This window comes from Haliaeetus leucocephalus, unplaced genomic scaffold, assembly GCF_000737465.1.
Source record: "Haliaeetus leucocephalus isolate CR32 unplaced genomic scaffold, Haliaeetus_leucocephalus-4.0 Scaffold752, whole genome shotgun sequence".
NCBI lineage: Eukaryota > Metazoa > Chordata > Aves > Accipitriformes > Accipitridae > Haliaeetus > Haliaeetus leucocephalus.
In genome coordinates, this window is record NW_010973188.1 from 3,086,951 (window position 1) to 3,107,623 (window position 20,673).

General features: G+C 38.2%; 1 protein-coding gene across 2 annotated transcripts in view; it reads right to left on the reverse strand.

The window, feature by feature from the left end:
• The window catches only part of LTBP1 (latent transforming growth factor beta binding protein 1), a 204,793-nt gene that overhangs the window by 114,739 nt on the left and 69,381 nt on the right, over nucleotides 1-20,673 (reverse strand). The window lies entirely within an intron of this gene.

Consider the following 20,673-nt stretch of genomic DNA (forward strand, 5'->3'; position numbering starts at 1 on the left):
TGACAAACACGGCAAGCACATGCCTCCCTTAAAAACCCCAGCTATTTTATTTCATTATACTATTAAGCAAGACGCTAAATTAATATGGTGCCTGGCTGCACCTCTTATTCATACCTCAACACAGGTATCCTTATTTAGTCAGCCTCCCATTTCTGAAAATCCTGGACGACCTACACTTCCCTGGAAGACTGGGGAAAAACTCACCAGAGACTAGACAGTGCTGGGGATAAATTTTCCCTTTTCACTGTGAGCCTTGGTTGTTCTCCAGAAAACCATGTCTTACTGAGTATCTGTATTTTGCTTAACATTTATCTCTCATATAAAAGAAGCTAATTTGTATACCCACCCATGAAGATCATAAAAATATCAAAAGACTTTACTCAAATGATTTCAGAGACAAATTCCGAAGTATTACAATATTTTAACTCCACTATAAAGACAAAGGTAGTTACTTCTGTGCCAGCTAGTACTTGCACATTTACGGCAATATAAATTATCAGATGAAACATGAAAAACATCAACATTGAATGAAAACTATTTCTTAACTCAGAAACACAAACAGCAGTAGGCATGGTTCAGCACTTTCTAAAAATATGATGTGAGACCTTATAATCAACCATAATCTAGCTGAGCTGTCAACATTTTCAAGAACTAAATGATGCAAAAACAACAGGAGGAATCCTGTAAGCTTTTGTTCAACACAAACTAAGGTCATTTTTTCAGAAATTAAAGATTCTTGGAGAAACAGCATACAGTATCCATTTGTCAGCTTTAAGATAAGATTCTGACCGTAAAAATAAATAAATAAAAATCTAGACTTTACAGTAATTATGGTATTTTGCTGGATTGGTATTGCTTGGTCTGTATTGAATTACAATGAAAATGAGAAACTGTAGATAATGCAAGGTAATTAGGAACCTAGTGCTTATTATTCCAAGTGGTGTAATCTCTGGATGACTGCAGCCTATTACTATTATTAATACTGTAAATAGTCAGTATTGGAAAAGGAACCTGTGTGTTGTAAGAAGACAAAGCAGGACATTCAGCAGCCCAAGGAGTTCCAACCCAACTGCGTAATTCACTTGGCCCCGGAAAAGTGCTCAAGAAACAGCACAATCAGCCCAGCTTGCCGCAGAGTGCCGCCGTAGTGTATTGACAGGGTCTGGAACAGCGATGCCTGATGGCCAGATAGGTCCACACACAAATGTAAACAGCCAGAATTGTTTTTCCACTCTGTTCTGCAAATGTATATTCAATATTTTTCTCATCTTATCTCATATTTTAATTTCATATAAACTGACAGAAAGTACTTCAAGCTGTAGCACTATGCTAAAAGGCCTAGTTGACTTCAGAAGGCTATCCATGCCAGCGCAGGCGTCACTTTTTTGGGTCCCAGTGCTGTTGGGACTTTATCCAAGCGTATAAAAGATGTCCTTACAGAACGGCTGTTACTTCAGGGTAAAATGAAGGATTTTTGAGCCCAGAGTAATTAAAGCATGACAGCTATCTCTCTCTCACTCTGGTACAATTTCTCCCTGAGCTACCACAAACAAGCAGGTTTACTGGAATGGCGACAACATACAAAGCATTTTAGGTACTTGTAAAGATCTGCCTGAGCAGGGTTGAAAGCTAAGGTGATTTTCCCGCAAAAGTAACATCGCACAATGAAATAGTGTAAAGTAGCACTAGGACAACAGCAATTTGGTGTTTGAAAGAAGTACAGTGGAACAAAGGCAAACAGAAATCATCTCACTAATTCCTCGAGTGCAAGAAGCCTATCCCATAGATTTTCTTCCTGCCCAAGGCAACAAGGTAATGTGCAAAAACCAGCTTTTAAACAATATAAATATACCCTGTATTTCCACCAAAAAAAATGTAATTTCTTCAGAGCTCCTATTCCTATAAAGCAGCCAGTGTCTGGAAGGCCATATCGCACAGGTATCTCTGCATTACAGGGTGATCTTCAGGCTTTCCTCTCCTGCAGGAGCCCACTGGGTAATGAATGGGCATGTGAAAAGCTTTGCTTGCAAGCAAGCAAAGTTTGTACTAAAAATACTGGAAAGGAAGATACCAATAAAAAAAGAGTTCATTCATGTCCCTTTTCATAACTGCTGTGGATATTCACACAAATAATTTGTGCAAATAAGTGCAAACAAATGCCACTGAGAGGTCCAGTATGAGGTAAATAATGAAGAATGTTTAATGTCTCAGTATTTACATATAACAGAAAATAAAAATTCCAAGCTGCTCACATTATCATGTGGTGCAAATCACTCAGTCAGCGGATTTATGTACAGATGTACTGATTTGTATGTCTCGAAGGTCTGGCCTAATGTACGAGGAATGAGCTTTCAATTAGAATATATTAAATCTATTTTGAGAATATAAAATTCTGTAATAAAAAAATTTAAAATTCTTACATATACAATTGGAAGTTTTACTCAGGCATGTAAAACAAATAGGATGTGATTGCCAGGCTAAACTGAAAACTCGATAATCTCAAATGGCAAATAAATGGTTGAAATAAAATATCTTAAAATTTTAAATAAGTATAATAAGCACACACACAGACTAATTGCAATGTTTCCTCAGGTAATTCATGGCCAGGAGAAATGGCTACATTTGATTATGAAACTGGTGCTAGAAATCACAGACACACAAGTTCACCAGAACTGGAATTACACACATTTGAGAAAAGTGAGCTGAAGTGGGGTAAGCCTCCAAAAAGGCAGAGGAAGGAAACACTACTTTTCCTTGACAAGGCTCTGGGAATCTCAGGTTAACAAAGACCAAAGAGCCCTGGGGAAAGGACCACTTAAGATAGGAACAGGATATAAAGCCAGGGCATTTGAACAGCTCAACTTCTGATGAAAGTTTTTTTCTTTGTTTTCTTTTGTCATTGAGGTTAAAGAATTTAAACAGAATGGCTCAACACTGCCAGAGGCATAGGGGACATTCCCGACAAAAAACAGACCCATGTGCTGGGAGAGACCATTAGAAGATGCTGGGTTTGCATGTATGTTCACAACTGGCATTCAGACAAAGGGCGCACTGGAGCCTGATTCTCACTGGGCTGTTGCCATTTGCTCTGAAAAGGAAAAAAAAAAAAAAAAAAAAAAAAAAAAAAAAAAAAAAATCCATTATGGTGTGAAACCCTCTAGCTGCTTGCAGCCTGATAAAAATGTGGAGATAAGTCTGCATAAGATGACAAGAAATTTCAGTTCACATGTGGGTATCTTACAAACAAAACAAAGGAAGTATCAATGGACCTAAGAAAGGCAACAAATTCTTCACTCAGATCTGCTGTAAACCAAGTGTCTCAAGTGTCTTAAGGATCAGCCAACATATGATTGAACAAATTTAACAATTTCTTAATATATCTATATATGAACATCTACCCTTTTGAAATGTAAAGACAGGTTTAAGGAATTACAAACATTTCAAGTATTCTTCTCATCCTCGGGGAATTAATTGGTAATAGCAAGCTTTGATTTCTCTGGCATCCAAAGGCCTTAATTCCCCCCAGCCTAGCACAGCTTAGGGGGTATCACTGTTCAAAATAAGCCAAGTAAAGAAGGTGTATCAAGGTGCCCCCACGGGGAGTCTCTGAAAGACTGAATGCATAGAAAAAGAACATTTGCAACATGAATCCAAATAAAGCTGCCACAGCTATGGGTTGGAAACACAAGAATAGAGCATGAAATCATCAACAAAGCAGCTAGGAAACCACTATTATACAGTTTGTCCGTGCAATTACATCACGCAATTTGTTTTCAAGATACTCAAACAACCTTGAACAGCTCCAGATAAACTAATTTAATCAAGTCCAAATGTTTTCATTTAATCAAAATAATGTGTAACAAAACAAATTCCAAGCACCTAAATCCTAATCCTCAAAAAATAGCCCACGCTTACCCAAACAAGCCTTTAGGATGGATGGAAATTCCCTTCCTGTAACGTGTGTTGAAGAAAATGAAGATGGGTTTTGAAATGTTTGTCATCTGACTCTCCAAATTCCTTTTCTTTTACACCTCAGGGATCATGCTAGTTTTTGTCTCACTTCCCCTCACCACTCTTTGCCACTTACATGCTATCAACTATTCAAGTGTAAGCACTACTGCAATTACATCAACAGGCTCTCCAAGGAAAATGTTAAACTGTTCATTAGATTACAGTATTTCCACTGGATGCATCACAAATCAGCAGATTAATTCTTGTCTCTGAGTACTACAGAGTTATCCAGCATTACTACATGCCCCACAGCTGTTTGGGCATCTTTCACCCATGCTGTTACTAAGCACACAGAAAGCACAGGGACTAGCAAGCAGTTCCACCAAACACAATTTTTAACAGGAAAGAAGACATGGCATTCACTGAGGGGAAGCACTGCCATATGCAATATTCTTGTGATGTAGTACCTCTAAACACCGTATGTTTTAGGTAAAAGCTGAAACACAGAGATGCTATATATAGATCTGCACAATTGCTCCAAACTTATTTCCACTTTCTAATTGCTGAAACTCTAACAGCAACTCAAAAGGCACAGAGGCATAAGCTACAGTAAGGATGCTATCCTCCAGTTTAGACTCTTCCCTATACCCCTTCCTTTTTTTTTTTTTTTTGGCCACATGCCTTTTCTTGTTGTCCCTCAAGTTTCTAACTACTTCATCCGAAACAGTTTTCTCTTCAGATTTTTGGTTGTAATTCAGAGGTGTTATGTAAAGAAGTGGCAAGTTAAGTAAACAATTTTTTTTTTTTTTTTTTTTTTTTAAGATTATCTTACTCTTGATATTACAAAGTTGTGCTTTGGGAAGCAGAGGGAGAAAAGGAAAGAAGCTTTAAGAGGACTTGACTTAATAGTATAACACCTCTACATTCACCTCTGAATTTACCCTAATGTTTGTATTTTGACAACTTTTAAGAGAAACATTCTATTGCAACAACCAAACACAATTTTTGAAAGTAAATCTGATGCCGAGAGCTCCAGCAGCAGATGAAGAATGCTCTTTTCTGCTCACCACTGAAAACAGGAAAGTGATGCCCTGCTCATGTGAATAGCCTAGTTAACAACCACAAATTCCTTGTTCCATACCACTGCTATTCACTGATCCAAACAGTGAGGACACCACCAGATCTGGTTCCAGACATAAGCAATCCTGTAGAAATGGCTACTCTCTGCTACTGCTGAGAGCACTCAGGGTATGTGACAAATAGCAGTACTGCATGGGGGATGAGCCTCCCCATCACAGCACTTTTTAATGAATCTCTAGTATTCAGCAAGAAGGCAAAAACATTCTGAGGCTCTCCTCTAGTTTCCTTTGCTGAATGCAATCTTGTGCATAAACAATGGCTTAAGTATAAGGCAAGAACTCAGGTAGATTAATAACATGTAATATGTGTAATTAACATGCAATTCTGTTTAGAAAGATGTTTGTAAAAGTAAGAGTGTTGCTGGAAAATCAGTACAGGAAAGGTGGGTAGAACAAGACTGCACGCTTTCTCAGTTGGGTACACCAAAAAGATACAAAGTAAAAAATACAATGAAAGAGCTGTCATACAGAAATCTCTCTAGTAAACAGTTTCATTTGGTTTATTACTAGTTTAAGTAGTTTTAAATTAGCTTACACAAATATAGATTCCACCAAAATGGCATGAATTTAAACATGTAATATTTTTACAATAACTGTAAATTAGTAGGAATGACAGACAATAGAACAGTACAGGTAAGGGGCATACTTCAAAGAACATTTCTTTATTATTAGAGGCTGTTTTTATCAGACTTGTTGAATACCATTTGTGAATAAGAACACCAAAATCTAGTTTGTTTATATACTCCCAGGGTTTTGTTTCTCCTCATTCTGTGCTTCTGTAGTTATAGCAATCATCAACATAATACGTACAAAGCTGTTATGCACGTTCCTTTGCATATGAACTCCCAAGTGTCAATCTTGTGAAAAACCGCAGTAGTCACTTCAGTGGGAGAATTAACATTCACATTTGTTCAGTGAGAAAGAAATAAAACAGCTAAAAATGTTCAGAAGTGGAAAAAACTTACTTTATGCCATTCAAGGTGGCATGTTCTATTATGCCAGACTTCTGATGAGGAAGTGATACGGAGGAACTATATCGAATATGGTCCCTTACGCTGTCACCTTCGCACTGCTTATCAGTAGATGTGTAAATATTATAACAAGGATCTTATCAAACATGTTTTTGCTCTGAATGCTGAAATACATTAATAGAAATAATCCTAAAAGGCTGAACATGATACTGAAGGCACTTCAGATGTTTCCTCTGGAAAGAAATAAGATCTGCAACACTGCAGGGAAAAATTTCAAACAGGAACCTATCTCATACCTAATGGTATGATAAGAAAAAATATGCAACTACTGAACTGGGTTCTCAGCTATTGTGAATTAACATGCTCACTGACTTCATTAGAATTTATCTTATATTTTTAAACTTATTACCAAGGGATCTTTAACAAAGTAATGCACCCCACTTGGGAATGGGATCCTAAGTACTGCTGATTATCTAGACAAGGAAACCAAACTATTGCCAAAATAAACAAACTTTGTGGTGTTATTCCTGTCTGGATCTTGCACATTTGCGGGGGGGGGGAATTGTCATGTCTCAAATCAAGAGTTAGCCACAAAGACACAAAGACCAGTCCTGAAACAAGTTTAACACTTCCAAAATACAAATGATCTTTTCTGCATATAAATGTTATTTTCTGTAGGCAAAATTATTTTCTTACATTTGTACTGTTAAAATTATTTAAAAGAAACCCCCACAACACTAGGGATAAATTCAGAATAATGACGTCTCTCAGGAGTTAAATATAATCACTTATTAACATCTCCCCCTTACACAAAACAATATCAATGCTAAGCTGCACTGCGGGGGTCATTTTGTTGGTCTGCAGTTGAGTGCACACGACATTTCAAGACTGTTAGCATTAAAGATGTAAGCAAACATCAGAGTCCGAGGATGAACTCAACTAATAAGGAATTCTTGAGCAAGAGAATGAATCACATTCACATAATGACAACAGTCTTTACTTCGCTCTAACCCAAACGCAACCACATTCAACTCTGTCAAGACGACTAAAGCAGCAGCTTACCTCTAAAAATCCCAGAGTAAGGAGATCTGTGTACATGCCACATACAGATATAAGTGCCTTCCTTTTATATAAAATTTCTTTATCCAGAAACTACTAACAAGGTTACACGTGTCTTTGAATGATTTTTTTTCTGCAAAGAGTATCCTAAACTTCTAAACATTATAAGAACACGCGGTTTTTAAAAAATGGATTGCTTTAGGGAGAAGATACTGTCCTACAAATGCATTCCGCATTGTATAATATTATGACAGAACAGATGAAATACCCCTATTTCACTGTGTTCCAGGCAGAACAATTAAGGGGAAAAGAGTTTTAGCCTCCATCTCCTGCCGATGGTGTAACACAGCATTTGTTTGCCAATTTCCAAGGACATGCTGTAAAAGTGGTATGCCTGGGCCCTTTCTGAGATAGACTAAATGTTGCTGAGGATGAGATTCTCATTGCCTCTACTTAAAAGGCTCGTTAGCGTAACCAGAAGGCTACTTAGAGGTATCTCTTAGACTGTGAAATTGATAAATATTTTTGAAATCTAGTTTTTGTTCATCCAACATGGACCTACATTTTTCAAGAATAGGAAAGAACATTATAGCCTTCTTACAAAGCATGAAGTTTCATCCTTTTGGCCCCTTCATTAAGATCACTATCTTGAATTTAACAGCTCTCGTGTGCTAGATGGTACCTACATCTACTTTGAAACCATGTCTAACAAGTATTTCTAGTTACTAACATTCCAGAAAGTAATCAGGCATTTCTGTATAATGCATGTATGTTGGACAAATTGTTTCCACACACAAAGCAAATAGTTATTGAATCATTCTGCTTTTATTCTATCAGCAGTAATAATTTTATAAATGTGTCTGTCATATGTTATCTCCTATATCACTATTGGGCTTCTTCTCATGTAATATTTAATGTCTACCCTGAAATATTTTTCTGTGAATTATTTAGCTATCCTTACCAACTTTCTATATTTAATAACTTTTAATTTATACTTAGCACTATTTTCCCCCCTTCCACTTGTCATCAGTGATCCCCCCATGCCCCACCCATAATTACAAAATCAAATTGGTGTCTTCCTTCTTCTTTGCTGAATCATGACTGAACACTTCCAAAAGTAATTCCAATCTTCTCACACTTTTCAATATTTTTTTCTCCTAATCAATTCTACTTTCAATTTTCACTTGTCAAAGAATCTGTACTGAAGAAAAAATCATATATGAAGATTTAGGGAAAAAATGTAGGTAGCTTTGAGGATTGAATTCAAAGCATTGTTCTTTACTTGAATCTAGTCTCATGACTGAACTGAGTAGAGTTGAGAATCACTGAATAGAAGAGCAAGTAGTAGTCCCTAAAGCATCTGGACAGGCATGATTTTACGCTTTAAAATATGCTGCCAAGAATCCTGGGGAACTGCTCTTGCTCTAGAAGGATTCTTCCTCTCAACAGAAAAAAAATAAACAAATTCCCAAACAGCCTTCTCTTTCTGTCACTCTCCCTACTCCATGAAATGCCATACTGCACATATTAAAACAAACAAATAAAAAAACCCACCGAACAAAAAACCCCAGACATTGCACTAAGGAAGCTCAATAGCTATCATCATGCCTATGGCTATTTGACAAATTATCAGTTCAGTGATTTTGAAGTTGCTGCATGTTTACATTCGTGAAGAAAAGCCTTACAGATATACTATGTGTCTGTTGTAGCCGTGACCATTTTCAGGTTGCAGTCATATCATTTTACATAATAAACTTTCTACACCTTTTCACAGACAAATACACATTTTCTTTGCACCATACACGTTGACAGTGTAGTCCCAAATCCAGGAACTACAGCAGTTGTTTTTTTTAAATTCTATTATAGATCTACAATAATAGATTCAAAATAAACAGAAAGGAAAGACTAAAAAAAAAGAAGCCCACTGCTACAATGCAGTCTAGCTATTCTCTTAATGTTTTCCACTGTTGTTCTCACAATTTTGGAAGATGTAACTCTGTAAACGAAACTGTACTTCACTAGTTCTTCTCAAACTCCTTCATCTACCACTATCAGCACCAAGCTTTAACAAATCACATAGTCCCTTAAAGCCTAACTGGAGGAATTTCTGTGATGCTACTTAATGCAGCTACATGGCAATTACCAAGGAAGGCAAGTAGAAGAAAGCATCACAAAATCAGATTACCTACGTCTTCACGTATTATACATTTTCAGATCTCCCAACAGCAAACTTTCCATTTAAAATTAATTCTCCAACTCAGCCGCTAAGTACAGGCTTAGCTTCTGGGATGATTGTTATCGCCATGAGTAATTGAGCTTTATGTGAGCTCTTGAAAGGCTGTCCAGTGATTACCATCACTTAATGGTAGTGTCAACTCACTGTAAATAAGGTGCAACAAGTGTAACAAATTAGGTATACACTAGAAAAGAAGAACTGTCTACTTATGAAAAAGGGGGAGGGATGCTGTCTTTACTGGGGATGGAAAGCTGTGAGATCCCATACAAGGAAAAACAGAGTCTAGTAGGTATTGCCTTCGTTCTCTGTATCTGTATTAGAGTTGAACAAATTTCTAAATCTCCACTGCCTGTAATGTAAGTTTCAACACGCACCTCATATATGTAGATACTGACATTTAAGCTGTCTCAGTGTACATGCTTGTCCCACTGTGTCTCAGTTTTTCATTATAAAAGCATATCAATAGTAGGTATCAGCCATTCCTTAACGGCAGCTGCGTTGTCAACTATGGGAGACCCTGATATTGAAAACTGGCGAGCAGGTTCAGATCATAAAGGACAAGGCTGCAATATATTTTAGAGAAATACCCATTTGTTGAGTAAATATCATGATCGGCAAGAAATCCAGAATGAAAATGCACAAAATAATTTCACTGTACAACTCATATGTTTTCCTCAGTTTAAACTCTGTACTTTAAAATACCTCAGAAAGAAAAGTCGGATGTTGGTGACTTGCAGATGCATACACCAAATCAATCAAGAGACAGCTGATATGCTCCCAGATGTTTCATGCATCCCTCAATGTGGGTCCAAAGGGCATGGAAGTCTCACAGGACATCCTTCCAAGCTCATGTGATAAGCCAGATATCCTCAGGCATGTCAAATGCAACTGTAGGCCTGTGTGTAAGTGACTGAAATGAGCACCATCTGACCAACAGCTGCCAAAAAAACTATTACAGTGTTAGTGTGGAAAGAATGGGATGGCTGAAAAACAATATTAGAATATCCAAATGCTATCAGAAAAATAAAAGGCATGCTCAGTCACAGAAAATGGCCTAAAGCCGTGGTTACTCAACATAAAAAGGGTATAGCAAAAATTATGGTAGTTAAGAAATGATTGACAGGAGGATTCTGGCTCAGTAACAGGCATGATGCTCACCATCACTCTTTGCTAAATCTGCTTCTAATATTCTCAATATCTGAGATGATTCAGACACTATTTTTAGAGGGAAGGGGATAGACAGAGTGTTAAGGGATGACTCATTCCTACCCTGATCATATTTGGTGAATCTATTGATTTTATTACCAGCTGATCCTGTTATATTGACTATATCACAACAGTTAGGCCTGGAATCAGTATACTAAGGAAAAAAACCCACTAGTTGCTGTTTATCAGGAATGAATGCATTACAAATGGCCAGTGTCAGACCGTTGATAATGACGCTAACTCATACAGAAAAGCTACTCCAGGCATTTCTTCAGATTTCTACAGTGTGTTGATAATCAATTTTATTCTTCGTGCAAAACATATGCAACTGAAATAAAATCTCTAGGGAAGGCCGGGTTTGAAAGTGTAGCAAGTTAGCAACACTTTTTTAGAACCATCATTCTTAAAACAACTTCCAGCAGAATAAAAAATGTAAACATTGCAAAAGACTATGTTGGAGTATAAAGACTTTACAGGTATCATTTTAAGCAGTCCTGAATAGCTTATTAATTGCCATTGTCAAAGTGGGTACACTGAAATCAAGGTGCCCAGTGTCTGATGAAAACTCACCCTTCCTATGTTCCCAGTGCTTTTAAGACTCTTAGTCCTCTACATAGCATAGGTGTGCCTGAGCATGTGTAATACTAACATGTATTAGTTAATGTTGTATTGTATCTGTTTTCAACAGACAGAACAAGAATTCCACACAAGGACAGATAAAAACAAACAACAAGCATCTTTATTGCTACAGGATCCTCCCAGGCTATACTCTTCCCTTCTGGTGTCAGCTGAGCAGCATTACCCACCTTTAAGGACTACAGGACTAATAAGTAACTTGACCATAATGACACTAAGCTGTTACTGCTCATGCACTGTTACATTGAACTGATCCTCTGGTCTGACACCATTCTCCTGTAAGGCTGTTTCCAAAAAAACATACTGGACTCTTGCATGGAATAAAAAAGTAATAACACCCAGTAGCGTAAGGCAGAGAAAAGAGCTGCTCTTAGACATCATACTACTTGGTTACCATCAGACAAAATGGCAAAATGTCCTGAGAAACATCTAAGCAGTTGGTCACACCTCTGTTACACAAAGGCTCCGAAAACCACAGAAGTAGCAAAGCTGACACTGCCCAGGGACATCAGCATCCTTATCGTTTCTGGCAGCTGAGTAATAGATATTTAGGCTGAGATTCATCCTATTTAACCTTTTATGCCTTCTTAAGCCATCTAAGTTAGGACTGTTGTTACCTGAGGTTTCCCACCCAGTCAGTGAAGAGAGGCTCACCCCAGCAGGCCATTCAGGCCATCCACAGGCCAACCTGCCATAAAGGTGTCTCTCATCGCTGACTACTAGGCTCCCAACTCAGGCACCTCAGTAAGATTTGGTAAGTGGGATGAACCCCCAGCTGTAGATCCAAAGGATCTGTGAACACTGATCCACTGCATCCCATACCACAAGATATCCTCCAATAACAAAATTATGTTTAGAATAGAAAAAGCCACAAAAACTGTAGTCATCACAAAAATTTCCACCGTTTCCAAACATCAGGAGACCACTCTCTGATTACTGTAACATTACCACAGTGCTTATTTTGTGTAAAAAGTTTACAAGGAGAATAAAGTAGGAATAGATTCTTTCAAGTGGATACCCATTAACATACAAATAATAGCTCGTAATCCAGACCTTCCTGGACTAGTTAAAAAGCATGAAAAACATAAGCTATCTAAGATTTTTCTGGCACTGTCTACATTACAAGAAATTGGAACATTTTCCAGGAGTTGACCTTGAGGAGGTGACACAATACGAGAATATTGGGAAGGATATTATTCAGAGTTTGAGTAATAAATTAGGTCATAGGAGAACAGTGAAAAGTAAAAGACTCAGATCCTGGAGTTCTGAAGGAAAAAAGGAGCAGAGTCAGTGCTAATGAGTAGGGAGGATAAAGGTTACTCTGCAGAGAAAGTACAGTTGGAAATCCATTAAAAAACACACAACTTCAACACTTCCCATTGTGGTTCTTTTAACAACACACAATAGTTGTATAAATTGTTGCACAAGCTGCATAAACCTAAAGTACAGTCAGAGCTTTGACTGGTCACATCCAGTTCCAAGCAATTAAATCATGCACCCAACTCCCCTGAGCTGTATACAACCACATTGACAAGCTTCACACTGCAGTGTTGTACCTGACCCTGTGCACTGAAATGTGTGCAAGTACAAAAAAAATTCCCTTTGCCGCCGTTGTCACAATAGGCATTCTTCGACCTATGAACGTCTGATTAGATTGAAAAAAGGTGTTCTAGCACCTACATATATAGCATCTAATATAACAGGCTGAATTTAATATAATGAAACAATAAGTAAGGTAGACACAATAGACCCATACTAACTGCAGAAAGATAATATTACAGCTTATATTATGAAGCTCGTCTCCTTTGGTTCCCTATACCAGCGGTCTGCAAAGCAGGGTGTGCTCACCCCAGGCAATGTACAAGACAATCTACTGGGATGCTGGAAAGAAATATGTTTTCTACCATTAAAAATAAAAAAAAATTTTCAATACAGAGTTTAATTCATCTTTATCTAATCCATTTTTAATTTCTATTTTTATATACTTTATAATATACATATACATAATATATACAGTAGTACATGTATATAATTTTAAATAAATAAACAAATATTGGGGAAAGTTCACAGTTCCCTTTTAACAGTTCAGATTTTTTATGGATAGATAGAAAACTCAAAGAACTTAAATGTGTGTGTAATGAATATATAGTTCATGTTCCAAACGAAAGATCCAGAAGTCTCTGTGCCTCTACACTACAAAACAGGCCTCTCACTTACAGTGATACTCAAATCTAAGAACTAATTATAGTTGGAATGGATAGGTGAAAGTTATACAGGCTACACTGTACAGAGACAGGGGAATTATCTGGAGCAGAATAAACAAAAACAGAATAGACAGTAGAGAGGCTGCATGGGGAAAGACTGCAATCAGTAGAGCAATGATAGCTGCTTGCTTCTGATTATGTTATGTTCAAAAGGATACGTTAAATACAAACCCGTCTGCTAAAAAATCTATCCATGATAAATGCCATATTTTAACCAGTAAAGAAATTTGTCAGACTCTTCTGTGCTTGCATAATTCAAAGGCAATTTACTTATTTTTTAAGCCAAAGTTGGCATATACTTGATCTTCAGTGAGGTATGTGCAAAGAGATTTGGTTTAGCAATAACAAAATTATAGCCGTACAAGGTAGTGTGTTTATTTGAATATGCAACAATGTAATCATTCAAATAAATGCACTCTTCGTTCTCTTTTCACAGTACTTCAAGTCAGATGTACATAAACTAATCCCTATAAATTAAAACCATATACAGTAAAATAAAGCATTATGCATTTTAACTTTGTGTTCTGTTTTGCTTTAACTTTGAGGGAAACATACTCCATGTGTTTTTGAATGGCTGCAGGTGTGGATTTTGTACCATTTCCATTTGTGGTTTTTCCTATGACTGCACATCCAAAAACTGTGTTCTCTAGAATATACAATTTGGTGAGTGCTTTGAGAGCAGATGGACTTTTGCTTCGCAGTCATGGTCTGAAGTCCTTAAGGTGAGCAAGGGAGTGGAAATGAGTTGCTAACAGGCTTGTCTAAGTTCAACTTCATTAAAATCATCTGGTGAAGAATGTATTTTCTTTAAATTAGCATCTGGCCTCCATTAGAATCAGAGGGAAAGATGTCAAATTTGAGTAATTATTTTAAGATTATGAAGAAAGAGCTCAGAGATGCTATAAGCTGTATGGTAGAAACCAGAACTATTCGTTGATGACAAGTACTGATAAATACATGGGGAAAAGAAAGCATTCCTTCTGAACAGATGTGGATATCAACAACAACAACAACAAAATCCTTAAGATATAATTTTTCTTTGTAATTCGAGTATAGGTGGCCAATAATTGAAAATGCATTAAAACCCTGACCACTGCTCAGACTACAGAGTAGTACACTTACATTACAGGGTAGAATTTTAGTTCACTAGTGGTTCAGATTAGGAAAGCCTACACTACACTACCTGTATTGTAAGTAAATTAATTCATTCTCCTGTCTGCTCAAATTTACTTTATAGAACAAAGGGAGACTGGAAAAAAGGAATATGTGTTAAATTGATGCTCATAAGTGGTTCCTCCCAAACTGATTTGCATTGGCTCTTCAGGCTGGGAAATACCTTTTCCCTATTATCTTCTATAAGGCAGAGGATGTAAATAATTCATAAAATAGTTCCACTGCTATTTGTCCTTTTTTCTATTTTAGCCACTCAGTCCAATGTCTGAGGAAAAATACTTGGCCTTCATTTTTCTACAGCTGTTACAATGCTGCCGCATGAATAAATCCTTCAAGTATGGTCATCATTTATACAGATTATATTTCAAATTACCAGCTAAAGCAGTGAATAAACTATAATGTCCTGATCCTTTTCTTCCCCCTCCCCACCCAGAGGGACACACACTCTGATAGACTGACCAAGTTCCTTGACTACTGTTGCAGAAAGTTTAAAAAGTTAATCTTTTAACCAAGTTGTCTGAGAATTCTGAAATTTTCAAGTGTCTGTCAGTGCCTGTAAAAAGAAAAAATATTTCATTTGGCAGCAAAAAGAGCATAAAACAATAAAGCCTGACAAGGCAGAAATTATAATTACTGCAGGAACAGTAGAAACAAAACAAAACTTTTACCAAATAAGGCTATAAGGTAGCCACCACAGAGACAGTAAAAGGACTAAACTGATAATACTGGGGGAATAGCAAGGCTCTTACATCACAGCTACTTCAGAAAAGGATGATACTTTGGCAAGTTCAAGTGCAAAACCCAGGGATATTTCAAAGTAACACTTCACTCTTACCCACACAGAATACACTACTATGAATTATCATATGCTGTTCTTGAGCTAAGCAGTTATTCCAGAAACAATCTCCTCATCAGTTAGGATGTTTGATGGCACATAATCAAGTTGAAAACCAAAGTATCTAAAAAAAAAAAAAAATAATTCTCAGTTATGTTACCAAAAGGAATTTTAAAATCTCTGCATGACTTTTGTTATCAATTATTTTAAATCCTCCATTTGAGAAGCTACATGTACATCTGCTATTGAGTGCACCCTCAACAAGTTAGCAGATGACACCAAGTTGGGAGGCAGGGTCGATCTGCTTGAGGGTAGGAAGGCTCTACGGAGAGATCTGGACAGGCTGGATCAATGGGCCAAGGCCAGTTGTATGAAGTTCAACAAGGCCAGGTGCCAGGTCCTGCGCTTCGGTCACAACAATCCCGTGCAGCGCTACACGCTTGGGGAAGAGTGGCTGGAAAGCTGCCCAGCAGAGAAAGACCTGGGGGTTCTGGTTGACAGCCAGCTGAATTTGAGCCAGCAGTGTGCCCAGGTGGCCAAGAAGGCCAATAGCATCCTGGCCTGCATCAGAAATAGTGTGGCCAGAAGGAGTAGGGAAGTGATTGTTCCCCTGTACTTGGCACTGGTGAGGCTGCACCTCGAGTACTGTGTTCAGTTTTGGGCCCCTTGCTACAGGAAAGACATTAAGTTGCTGGAATGTGTCCAGAGAAGGGCAACCAAGTTGGTGAGGGGGCTGGAGCACAAGTCTTATGAGGAGCAGCTAAGGGAGCTGGGGCTGTTTAGTCTGGAGAAAAGGAGGCTGAGGGGAGACCTTATCGCTCTCTACAACTACCTGAAAGGGGGTTGTAGTGAGGTGGGTGCTGGTCTCTTCTGTCAGGCAGCTGGAGATAGGATGGGAGGAAATGGCCTCAAGTTGTGGCAAGAGAGGTTTAGGTTGGATATTAGGAAAAATTTCTTTACTGAGAGGGTTGTCAGGTATTGGAACAGGCTGCCCAGGGAAGTGGTTGAATCACCATCCCTGGAGGGATTCAAAAAGCACGTAGTCAAGGCACTCCAGAACATGGTTTAATGGGCATGGATGATGGTTGGACTTGATGATCTTGAAGGTCTTTTCCAACCTAAATGATTCTGTGATTCTATGCTAAGTCTCAGCTGAAGCCATAGGAACAGTGTTTTGCTGGGGCACCAGTTACATAGATCAGACATGATGGGTCATCTACCAAGGCTGACACCATTCACCAAGTAGTAACCACCACTTCATAATAGAGAAGGAAAGCATCTCTTCTAACATGTTGCCATTCCAGCAACTCTTACTAAATCCAGTACAACAAAACAAAGAATAAAATATAATGGTAGAAAACTGAACAGTGTACACCTCAAGCTGCCAAAAGAGTCTGCCAATTCTCACAAATCTACACAAATACTTCTACAAGCTGTTGGTCTTTTATTTGCCTTTATATGCCATCAAATTTACCCTCCAACATTATTTACAATAAATGCCTTTTCATATCAAACAATATTGAAAAATCTTCCTCAAATATCATAGTCTTACCGTAACTCTTAAATGTAGTAGGATATGTGCAGTATGTATCACACAGAGCAAAGAAACAACAAATTTATTACATAGCAAATGGCAGCAAGAAAATGCCATTCATTGCTCTTGGATCTCCTGTCATACACAAAACTACAGATAAAAATGTGCTGGCTTGCTTACAGTTCATTGCCATTTTTAACCAACACAATTCTTTGATAAGAGCAGAAGTGTTTGAATAAAAAGAAATGTTAACTTCTATGGCATCGATAGAAATTCATGATCATATGTCTGAATAAAATTCAGAAATTCTATCAACTTTTTGTAAAATAACTGCTTTACATTTTCACAGTTCTAAATAATTATGCTCTCTAGATTCTTTCCTAGATAGGAAATTCTCTTAGAATAATTATTACATAGTGAGTCTTCTTACTACATTTCCTTTGAATAACCTATTGTTTTAAAATATATTGGCAAAATTTTCTTTCATTACTTTCAACAGAAGACCAAATAAAATTTGAGCAAAATGTTTACGATGCTTCTTGGAAGTTTCTGTCTATACATAATTGGAAACTTCTGGAAAACCTCAATTATCCAAAAACATTTGTACAGAGTCAACACAGTAAAAATTTTTGATACAAAATTCCGATAAGGAAAGTGCCAAAATTCAATAGGCAATATAAATCTGAGCGTTATTGCAACAGGCTACAAGATATGCAGATCACTGTGATCCATGCTGAAAGTTTTAAAATTTATGATTAAATAAACATATCTGGTCCTTCAAAATACAATGGACCAGATACATTTTCACTTCGGACATCATGACACCCTGTCATGGTGTGATGTCTGGCAGATCCTTATTAACATGTTGATATAGGACCAGGGACAAATGTACCTTTTATAGATGAGAAGAGAAGAAAGGAGGATGGATAAATATCTTATTCTTTTCTAGTCTTACAAGGAAGATTGGCTCACACAGACTGCAGGCCACAACACACACATCTGACATCATTCTCAACCTCACAACAATTCCCTAGAAAAACTAGCAAAGCTGTAGGAGAAACTTTAACTTTCACTCAAATTCAATGAAACAAGAAATAAAGGGTTCCTAAAAATCTGCCCTTCTTCCAAGGGAAAGCATACAACAAAACATTCCCTCATCCACAGTAACAACCTAAGTAAACTATGGCTGTGCAGAGCAAAGCCAGGAGGAAGGGCAACTGTGCAGGCTGTATGAAAAGGGATCAGAAAAAAAGGGGAAGGGAATGTTAAATGAAGAGATACTGATGAGCATTAAAGAGTGACATAAAGGGGAGTAGCAGAGCAACAATTCTATCACCCCCTCTGTTACAATCATCTCCCATTGGCTTGGGAAAAAATTCTTAAACTCTCCTTGGTCTCCATCCCCAGAATGGGGTATTGGTATTGGGACCAGTGCTGTTTAACATCTTTGTCAGCAACACGGACAGTGGGATTGAGTGCACCCTCAGCAAGTTTGCCGACGACACCGAGCTGTGTGGTGTGATCGACATACTGGAGGGAAGGGATGCCATGCAGAGGGACCTTGACAGGCTTGAAAGGTGGGCCCGTGCAAACCTCATGAAGTTCAACAAGGCCAAGTGCAAGGTGCTGCACATGGGTCACAAATACAGGCTGGGAAGAGAATGGATTGAGAGCAGCCTTGAGGAGAAGGACTTGGGGGTATTAATGGATGAAAAACTGAATACAAGCCAGCAATGTGCACTCACAGCCCAGAAAGCCAACCGTATCCTGGGCTGCATCAAAAGAAGTGTGCGTGGCCAGCAGGTCAAAGGAGGTGTTTCTCCCCCTCTACACCACACCTATGAGGCCCCACCTGCAGTACTGCATTCAGCTCTGGGGCCCCCAACATGAGGAGGACATGGACCTGTTGGAGTGAGTCCAGAGGAGGGCCATGAAGGTGATCAGGGGGCTGGAGCACCTCTCCTATGAGAGAGAGCTGAGGTTGTTCAGCCTGGAGAAGAGAAGGCTCTGGGGAGACCTTACAACAGCCTTCCAAGTACCTAAAGGAGGCCTACAAGAAAGCCAGAGAGGGACTTTTTACAAGGGTGTGTAGTGATAGGACAAGGGGTAATGGCTTTACACTGAAGGGGGGTAGATTTAGATTAGATGTAAGGAAGAAGTTCTTCACTGTGAGGGTGGTGAGACACTGGAACAGGTTGCCCAGAGAGGCTGTGGATGCCCCATCCCTGGAAAGCCAGGTTAGACAGGGCTTTGAGCAACCTGGTCTAGTGGAAGGTGTCCCTGCCCATGGCAGGGGCATTGGAACTAGATGATCTTTAAGGTCCCTTCCAACCCAAACCATTCTGTGATTCTATTTCCTTGTTTGACACAGATACTGCCAAGTGCTCAGACACAAAATTCCTACAGAAAGATATGCACTTCTACTGAATAGTATGCAACTCTAACTTCTCATTAATAACAGTTTGAAAGAACTGCTTTAAATGAGACACAGAGCTGCAAGTGAATGTCGGGGAATGCAGCGGGTCTGCAGAATGCCTGATGATGCATGAGCAGCGTAACCTTGAGCAGTTTGTAGTGTATCCTTGAGAGTCTGGAAAGTCCCAAGAAGAGCTGTGCAAACAAGACAATGATAAGAGGAACCGTCCTGATGACTCACCAATCATGAACTGTTAGTTACTAACTAAACCAATCATATATGAACACATACTTTGAAGAAGGTAATAAAAAGGTTTGTTAGAACAATAAAGTAGCCATTTTGCACAATCCGATGTTTGTCGTGTCTGTCTCTACCGCGACAAGTGAACAGTGAATATAAACCTAAGTATTAAATGACTGCTTCCTTTACTAAGTTCTGCAATTCCTTTGCAATGAATGAGGTGGGGATCCTGTGCAAAAAAATAGAATGTAAATCTATAATTAAATACATATGCACAATAGGGAAAAAAAATTAAAGAGCATGAAGAACATTAATTTGGGCATTTCCTAATTCCTTACTGCTTCATTTTACAGTTACAAATTAGTCGCTGTTCTCCCATTCTTACAGAGAGAAAATTAATTTCAAAAATCGTTATTTTGGAATGCAGAATAATTTTGAGGAGAAACAGGACACATCACTGAGTAACTTCAACAGTGAATGAGAGAGAAAACTCATATGTTATTCTATACACATCCTTTCCTATGCACATGTATCAACCCTGTTTTACAAGCCTCTGCAGATATATCAGGACTGAAATACCATACAAACTGCACATGCATCAATCCAATAGAATAATGAGAATCATCTATTCAGCAGAAGTTTCCACTCAGATTAAATGCTTTCATTCTCCAAGCCAATGAAATATTGGAGGTTGGTTAGTTTAAGTGTACAACATATCCCATTCACAAAATGAAACTGAAAAAAACCCCCCAAGTTTCACTGAAGCAGACTGGCAATCAAGGAGATCCTTCCTTTCAAATACCAAGCTTTCATCACCTTCAACTGAAATACTAGAGCTATTCCTGAGAGCAGCCAAAATCTCAGCTACCTGAAAAGCAATCTGTTTCTTGTTGTGGGTTTTTGTTTTTAATGGCTTATCCATATCTTATAAAATTTTCAGGAAACAGGATTTGTTCCTTGCCTGGACTCACTGGTACCAAGTTTCAGCTGAAATGACAAACAGCAAAATTTAA